The 8,764-nt window shown below is 40.7% G+C and overlaps 1 protein-coding gene across 1 annotated transcript in view; it reads right to left on the reverse strand.

The window, feature by feature from the left end:
* LOC119941891 (zinc finger protein OZF-like) overlaps positions 1 to 6,748 on the reverse strand; it is a 36,187-nt gene extending 29,439 nt beyond the window's left edge. Inside the window, exons 1-2 of the mRNA XM_038762424.1 lie at positions 6,631 to 6,748; positions 2,133 to 2,441 (exon numbers count right to left, since the gene is read on the reverse strand). The gene's annotated coding sequence lies outside the window, so the exon portion shown is untranslated. The remainder of the gene's footprint in view (positions 1 to 2,132; positions 2,442 to 6,630) is intronic.
* Positions 6,749 to 8,764: the final 2,016 nt, after the last annotated feature.

Raw genomic sequence — 8,764 nt, forward strand, 5'->3', positions numbered from 1 at the left:
CGCATTTCTGAAATTTTTCTCCATTTCAAAAGTGAAAATGGGGTCATCTGAGGACACAAATGAGGTCATGGAGAGTTCATGGGGTCATATGAGGACACGAGTGGGGTCATTGAGAGTTCACGGGGTCATTTGAGGTCAAATGGGACTTTAAACTGCTGCCTGAAAATTTTCCCAAATTCATAAGTGAAAGTGGGATCGTCCGAAGACACAAATGGGGTCACAGAGACTTCATGGGGGCATCTGAGGACAAAAGTGGGGTCACGGAGGAGAAGTGGGACTTTGAGCTGCTTTTTGAAAATTTTCCCGATTTCATAAGTGAAGAAATGAGACAAACTGCTTTTTGAAAATTTTTTCAATTTCAAAATTGAAAGTGGGGTCAACCGAGGACACAAATGGGGTCACGGACAGTTCATGGGGTCATTACTCTATTCTACTTGTACATATTTACTATTCTATTTATTTTGTTAGTGAGGTGCATCTAGCTTTATTTCTATTGATTGTGATGACGACACCCGTCCACACTCAATAAATACGATTTAATGAATGAATGAATGAATGTATTGCCCACTTGGGCTTCCCAAGCGCTTAGTCCAGTGCTCTGCACACAGTAAGCGCTCAATACATACGATTGAATGAATGAATGAATATGTTGCCCACTTGGACTTCCCAAGCGCTTAGTCCAGTGCTCTGCATACAGTAAGCGCTCAATAAATACGATTGAATGAATATGTTACCCACTTGGACTTCCCAAGCGCTTAGTCCAGTGCTCTGCACACAGTAAGCGCTCAATAAATACGATTGAATGAATGTATTGCCCACTTGGACTTCCCAAGCGCTTAGTCCAGTGCTCTGCACACAGTAAGCGCTCAATAAATACGATTGAATGAATGAATGAATATGTTGCCCACTTGGACTTCCCAAGCGCTTAGTCCAGTGCTCTGCACACAGTAAGCGCTCTATAAATACAACTGAATGAATGAATATGTTGCCCACTTGGACTTCCCAAGCGCTTAGTCCAGTGCTCTGCACACAGTAAGCGCTCAATAGATACTATTGAATGAATGAATGAATATGCTGCCCACTTGGACTTCCCAAGCGCTTAGTCCAGTGCTCTGCACACAGTAAGTGCTCTATAAATACAACTGAATGAATGAATATGTTGCCCACTTGGACTTCCCAAGCGCTTAGTCCAGTGCTCTGCACACAGTAAGCGCTCAATAGATACTATTGAATGAATGAATGAATATGTTGCCCACTTGGACTTCCCAAGCGCTTAGTTCAGTGCTCTGCACACAGTAAGCGCTCAATACATACGACTGAATGAATGAATATGTTGCCCACTTGGACTTCCCAAGTGCTTAGTCCAGAGCTCTGCACCCAGTAAGCGCTCAATAAATACGACTGAATGAATGAATGAACATGCTGCCCACTTGGACTTCCCAAGCGCTTAGTCCAGTGCTCTGCACACAGTAAGCGCTCAATAAATACGATTGAATGAATGTATTGCCCACTTGGACTTCCCAAGCGCTTAGTCCAGTGCTCCGCACACAGTAAGCGCTCAATAAATACGACTGAATGAATGTATTGCCCACTTGGACTTCCCAAGCGCTTAGTCCAGTGCTCCGCACACAGTAAGCGCTCAATAAATACGACTGAATGAATGTATTGCCCACTTGGACTTCCCAAGCGCTTAGTCCAGTGCTCTGCACCCAGTAAGCGCTCAATAAATACGATTGAATGAATGAATGAATGAATATGTTGCCCACTTGGACTTCCCAAGCGCTTAGTCCAGTGCTCTGCACACAGTAAGCGCTCAATAAATACGTCTGAATGAATGAATATGTTGTCAACTTGGACTTCCCAAGCGCTTAGTCCAGTGCTCCGCACACCGTAAGTGCTCAATAAATACGATTGAATGAATGCATGAATGAATGAATATGTTGCCCACCCGGACTTCCCAAGCGCTTAGTCCAGTGCTCTGCACACAGCCAGCGCTCAATAAATGCGACAATGAATGACTGAATGATAAATACAATTGATTTGCTTAATGAGGGGGGAGGACACGAACCAACCCCGGGGCCTGCGGTTAGTCTGGCGTGCGGGACGCCCCCGAGGACCGCGGGGTTGAGTACCATCTTGGACATCCTGCGGCGACGGGGGACGGCACCTCGGGCCGAAGCGCTGCAAGTTCCGCCTCTCCTGGCGAGGCGTCGTGGTGGGGAGAAGAAGGGGAGAGCGTTGCCAACTTGGACTTCCCAAGCGCTTAGTGCAGTGCTCTGCACACAGTAGGCGCTCAATAAATACGATTGATGATGGTGGTGATGATGAGAGGGGCTCCTGTGCGGCTCCCGGGGCCAACTTCTCGTCCGGGCAGACGGGGCGGCACCGTAGGAGGAGGTCGGGGTGGCGAGAAGGCGGTCTCTGAAGATCAAACTTCAGACCTCGGATGAGATAATAATAATAATAATAATAATAATGGCATTTGTTAAGCGCTTAATAATAATAATAATAATGGCATTTGTTAAGCGCTTAATAATAATAATAATGATAGCATTTGTTAAGCGCTTAATAATAGTAATAATAATAATAATCATGGCATTTGTTAAGCGCTTAATAATAATAATAACGATGGCATTTGTTAAGCGCTTAATAATAATGATAATGATAGCATTTGTTAAGCGTTTAATAATAATAATAATAATAAGGGCATTTGTTAAGCGCTTAATAATAATAATGATAGCATTTGTTAAGCGCTTAATAATAGTAATAATAATAATAATAATGGCATTTGTTAAGCGCTTAATAATAATGATGATGGCATTTGTTAAGCGCTTAATAATAATAATGATAGCATTTGTTAAGCGCTTAGTAATAGTAATAATAATGGCATTTGTTAAGCGCTTAGTAATAATAATAATAATAATGGCATTTGTTAAGCGCTTAATAATAATAATAATGATAGCATTTGTTAAGCGCTTAGTAATAATAATAATAATGGCATTTGTTAAGCGCTTAATAATAATAATAATGATGGCATTTGTTAAGCGCTTAATAATAATAATAATAATAATGGCATTTGTTAAGCGCTTAATAATAATAATGATAGCATTTGTCAAGCGCTTAGTAATAGCAATTATAATAATAATGGCATTTGTTAAGTGCTTAGTAATAGTAATAATAATGGCATTTGTTAAGCGTTTAATAATAATAATAATGATAGCATTTGTTAAGCGCTTAGTAATAATAATAATAATAGCATTTGTTAAGCGCTTAGTAATAGTAATAATAATGGCATTTGTTAAGCGTTTAATAATAATAATAATGGCATTTGTTAAGCGCTTAATAATAATAATAATGATAGCATTTGTTAAGCACTTAGTAATAATAATAATAATGGCATTTGTTAAGCGCTTAATAATAATAATGATAGCATTTGTTAAGTGCTTAGTAATAGCAATAATAATAATAATGGCATTTGTTAAGCGCTTAATAATAATAATAATGATGGCATTTGTTAAGCGCTTAATAATAATAATAATGATAGCATTTGTTAAGCGTTTAATAATAATAATAATAATAATGGCATTTGTTAAGTGCTTAATAATAATAATAATAATAATAACAATGGCATTTGTTAAGCACTTAATAATAATAATGATAGCATTTAAGCGCTTAGTAATAATAATAATAATGGCATTTGTTAAGCGCTTAATAATAATAATAATAATAATGGCATTTGTTAAGCGCTTAATGATAATAATAATGATAGCATTTGTTAAGCACTTAATAATAATAATAATAATGGCATTTGTTAAGCGCTTAATAATAATAATGATAGCATTTGTTAAGTGCTTAGTAATAGCAATAATAATAATAATGGCATTTGTTAAGCGCTTAATAATAATAATGATAGCATTTGTTAAGCGTTTAATAATAATAATAATAATAATGGCATTTGTTAAGTGCTTAATAATAATAATAACAACAATGGCATTTGTTAAGCACTTAATAATAATAATGATAGCATTTAAGCGCTTAGTAATAATAATAATAATGGCATTTGTTAAGCGCTTAATAATAATAATAATAATGATGGCATTTGTTAAGCGCTTAATAATAATGATAGCATTTGTTAAGCGCTTAATAATAATAATAATGGCATTTGTTAAGCACTTAATAATAATAATAATAATAATAATGGCATTTGTTAAGCGCTTAATAATAATAAATGATAGCATTTGTTAAGCGCTTAATAATAGTAATAATAATAATAATGGCATTTGTTAAGGGCTTAATAATAATAATAATGATGGCATTTGTTAAGCGCTTAGTAATAATAATAATGATAGCATTTGTTAAGCACTTAATAATAGTAATAATAATAATAATAATGGCATTTGTTAAGGGCTTAATAATAATAATAATGATGGCATTTGTTAAGCGCTTAGTAATAATAATAATGATAGCATTTAAGTGCTTAATAATAGTAATAATAATAATAATAATGGCATTTGTTAAGCGCTAATAATAATAATAATGGCATTTGTTAAGCGCTTAATAATAATAATAATGATAGCATTTGTTAAGTGCTTAGTAGTAGTAATAATAATGGCATTTGTTAAGCGCTTAATAATAATAATGATAATAATAATAATAATAATGATGGCATTTGTTTAGTAATAGTAATAATAATAATGATGGCATTTGTTAAGCACTTAATAATAATAATAATAATAACAATGGCATTTAAGCACTTAATAATAATAATAATGATAGCATTTGTTAAGCGCGTAGTAATAGTAATAGTAATAATAATGGCATTTGTTAAGTGCTTAATAATAATAATAATGATAGCATTTAAGCACTTAGTAATAGTAATAATAATGGCATTTGTTAAGCATTTAATAATAATAATAATAATAATGGCATTTGTTAAGCGCTTAATAATAATGACAGCATTTGTTAAGCGCTTAATAATAGTAATAATAATAATAATGGCATTTGTTAAGCGCTTAATAATAATGATAATGATGGCATTTGTTAAGCGCTTAATAATAATAATGATAGCATTTGTTAAGCACTTAATAATAATAATGGCATTTGTTAAGCGCTTAATAATAATAATAATGGCATTTGTTAAGTGCTTAATAATAATAATAATGATAGCATTTGTTAAGCGCTTAGTAATAGTAATAATAATAATAATGGCATTTGTTAAGCGCTTAATAATAATAATGATGGCATTTGTTAAGCGCTTAATAATAATAATAATGATGGCATTTATTAAGCGCTTACTACGTGCCAAGCACCGTTCTAAGCACTAGGGAGGATACAAGGTGATCAGGTTGTCCCACGGGGGGCTCGTCAGTCTTCATCCCCATTTTCCAGATGAGGGAACTGGGGCCCAGAGAAGTGAAGTGACTTGCCCAAAGTCACACAGCCGACAGTCAGCAGAGCCGGGATTTGAACCCATGACCTCCGACTCCCAAGCCCGGGCTCTTTCCCACTGAGCCACGCTGCTTCTCTTACTATGCACTGCTCCTATGCTCTCTTACTATGCGCTACGAGGTAACTGAGGCTCAGAGAAGTGACTTGCCCAGGGTCACACAGCGGACACGTGGTGGAGCTGGGATTCGAACCCACGACCTCGGACTCCCAAGCCCGGGCTCTTTCCCACTGAGGCACGCTGCTTCTCTTACTATGCACTGTTCCTGCGCTCTCTTACTATGCTCTACGAGGTAACTGAGGCTCAGAGAAGTGAAGTGACTTGCCCAGGGTCACACAGCGGACACGTGGCGGAGCCGGGATTCGAACCCACGACCTCAGACTCCCAAGCCCGGGCTCTTTCCCACTGAGCCACGCTGCTTCTCTTACTATGCACTGTTACTATCATCATCAATCGTATTAATTGAGCGCTTACTCTGTGCAGAGCACTGCACTAAGCGCTTGGGAAGTACAAGTTGGCAACCTATAGAGACGGTCCCTACCCAGCAGTGGGCTCACAGTCTAGAAGGGGGAGACAGAGAACAAAACAAATTAACGAAATAAAATGAATAGAATAAATATGTACAGATAAAATAAACAGAGTAATAAATACGTACAAACATATATACAGGAGCTGTGGAGAGGGGAAGGGGGTAGACTAAGCAGATATGTGATAATCATATGCTTGTATGTATATATGCTTGTACATATTTATTACTCTATTTATTTTACTTGAACATACCTATTCTATTTATTTTCTTTTGTTAGTATGTTTGGTTCTGTTCTCTGTCTCCCCCTTTTAGACTGTGGGCCCACTGGTGGGTAGGGACTGCCTCTATAGGTTACCAACTTGGACTTCCCAAGCGCTTAGTACAGTGCCCTGCACACGGTAAGCGCTCAATAAATACGATTGATGATGATGACAATCAGGTTGGACGCCATCCCTGACCCTCCCGGGGCTAACAGTCTTAATCCCCATTTCACAGATGAGGGACCAAGGTCACGCAGCAGCCAAGCTGTGGCGCTGGGATTAGAACCCAGGGCCTCTCAGCAGGCAAGTTTTAATATTTAAAAAATCAGGAATATTTGACAGCCGACCTAATCTCGGAGAGAAAACGAAGCATAGGATTTCATTTTTTTCCTCACCTTTTTTCAAAACCTTGGTGTGTGTGTCCCCTGGGGTGTTCTGTAAGAAAATAAAAGAGAAACAGAACAGCGGGGGAGGTAGGGGGGTGAGCCCGCTGTTGGGTAGGGACCGTCTCTATAGGTTGCCAACTTGGACTTCCCAAGCGCTTAGTACAGTGCTCTGCACACGGTAAGCGCTCAATAAATACGATTGATTGAAACGTTGATGATAAAAGGCACAGAAGTAGCCTGGCCCGGTGGCCCGAGTTCTGATTCCGGCTCGGCCACTTGTCGGTTGCGTGACCTTGGACGAGTCACTTAACTTCTCTGTGCCTCATTCTTTTTTTTTAAATGGTATTTATTAAGCGCTTACTATGCGCAAAGCACTGTTCTAAGCGCTGGGCACTGTTCTAAGCGCTCAGTTAAGACTGTGCGCCCCATGTTGGACAGGGGTTGTGTCCAACCGGCTTGGCTTGTATCTACCCCAGTGCTTAGAACAGGGCTGGACGCATAGTAAGCGCCCAATACCTTTAGTATCATCATTATTGAAAAACAACCATAAAAAAAATGGGAAAGAGCCCACTGTTGGGTAGGGACTGTCTCTGTATGTTGCCAACTTGTGCTTCCCAAGCGCTTAGTACAGTGCTCTGCACATAGTAAGCGCTCAATAAATACGACTGAATGATTGATTAATGGGGTGAAGACCGTGAGCCCCACCGCGGGACAACCTGATCACCTTGTAACCTCCCCAGCGCTTAGAACAGTGCTTTGCACATAGTAAGTGCTTGATAAATGCCATCATTGGTATTATTATTATTAAATCCTGGCTCCGCCAACTGTCAGCTGTGTGACTTTGGGCAAGTCACTTCACTTCTCTGAGCCTCAGTTCCCTCATCTGTCAAATGGGGGTGAAGACTGTGAGCCCCCCATGGGACAACCTGATCACCTTGTATCCCCCCAGCACTTAGAACAGTACTTGGCACATAGTAAGTGCTTAACAAATGCCATCATTATTATTAGTATTATGACTCTCTGAGCCTCAGTTCCCTCATCTGTAAAACGGGGATGAAGACTGTGAGCTCCCCGTGGGACAACCTGATCACCTTGTATCCCCCCAGCGCTTAGAACAGTGCTTTGCACGTAGTAAGCGCTTAACAAATGCCATCATTATTATTATTAGTAGTATTCTCTGTGCCTCAGTTCCCTCATCTGTAAAATGGGGATGAAGACCGTGAGCCCCACGTGGGCCAACCTCATCACCTCGTATCCCCCCCGCGCTTAAAACAGTGCTTTGCACGTAGTAAGCGCTCAACAAATGCCATCGTTATTATTAGTATTATGACTCTCTGAGCCTCAGTTCCCTCATCTGTAAAACGGGGATGAAGACTGTGAGCCCCCCGTGGGACAACCTCCCCAGCGCTTAGAACAGTGCTTGGCACGTAGTAAGCGCTTAACAAATGCCGTCATTATGATTATTATTATGTCCAAAACAGAGCTTCCCACCCAAACCCGGCCCTCCCCCTGGCTTCCCCATCATCATCATCAATCGTTTTTATTGAGCGCTTACTGTGTGCAGAGCACTGTACTAAGCGCTTGGGAAGTACAAATTGGCAACATATAGAGACGGTCCCTACCCAACAGGGGGCTCACAGTCTAAAAGTCCCATCACTGTTGACGGCCCCACCATCCTTCCTGATTCATAAACCGGTCACCTTGGCGTTGCCCAAGGTGACCCAAGGGGGTCAGGGGTCAAGGGTCAGAGGTCAAGGGGGGGAGGCCTGGTCCCTCCCCGAAGCCCCCTCGGCTTCGGACCCCCAAGCGCTCAGTACAGTGCTCTGCACACAATAAGTGCTCAATAAATACGATTTATTGATTGATTGATTGATTGACCCGTTTCCGCCCCGACTCACCGCCTCCCGGGGACATTGAAGGCCTGTCGTCGTCCTCTTCCTCTGCTCGTCCCCACCTTCCAGCGGGCGGAAGTGCGTCACGGCGGGACTTCCGGTCCCCTCTAGGACGCCGGAGGCTCCCCGTCTCGGTGGTGCCGCCGCGCGCCCGTCCCCCGACCCTCCAGCGGGCGGAAGTGCGTCACGGCCCGGCCCCGGAGGGACTTCCGGTCCCCTCTAGGACGCCGGAGGCCCCCCGTCTCGGTGGT

Source organism: Tachyglossus aculeatus, chromosome 21, assembly GCF_015852505.1.
Source record: "Tachyglossus aculeatus isolate mTacAcu1 chromosome 21, mTacAcu1.pri, whole genome shotgun sequence".
NCBI lineage: Eukaryota > Metazoa > Chordata > Mammalia > Monotremata > Tachyglossidae > Tachyglossus > Tachyglossus aculeatus.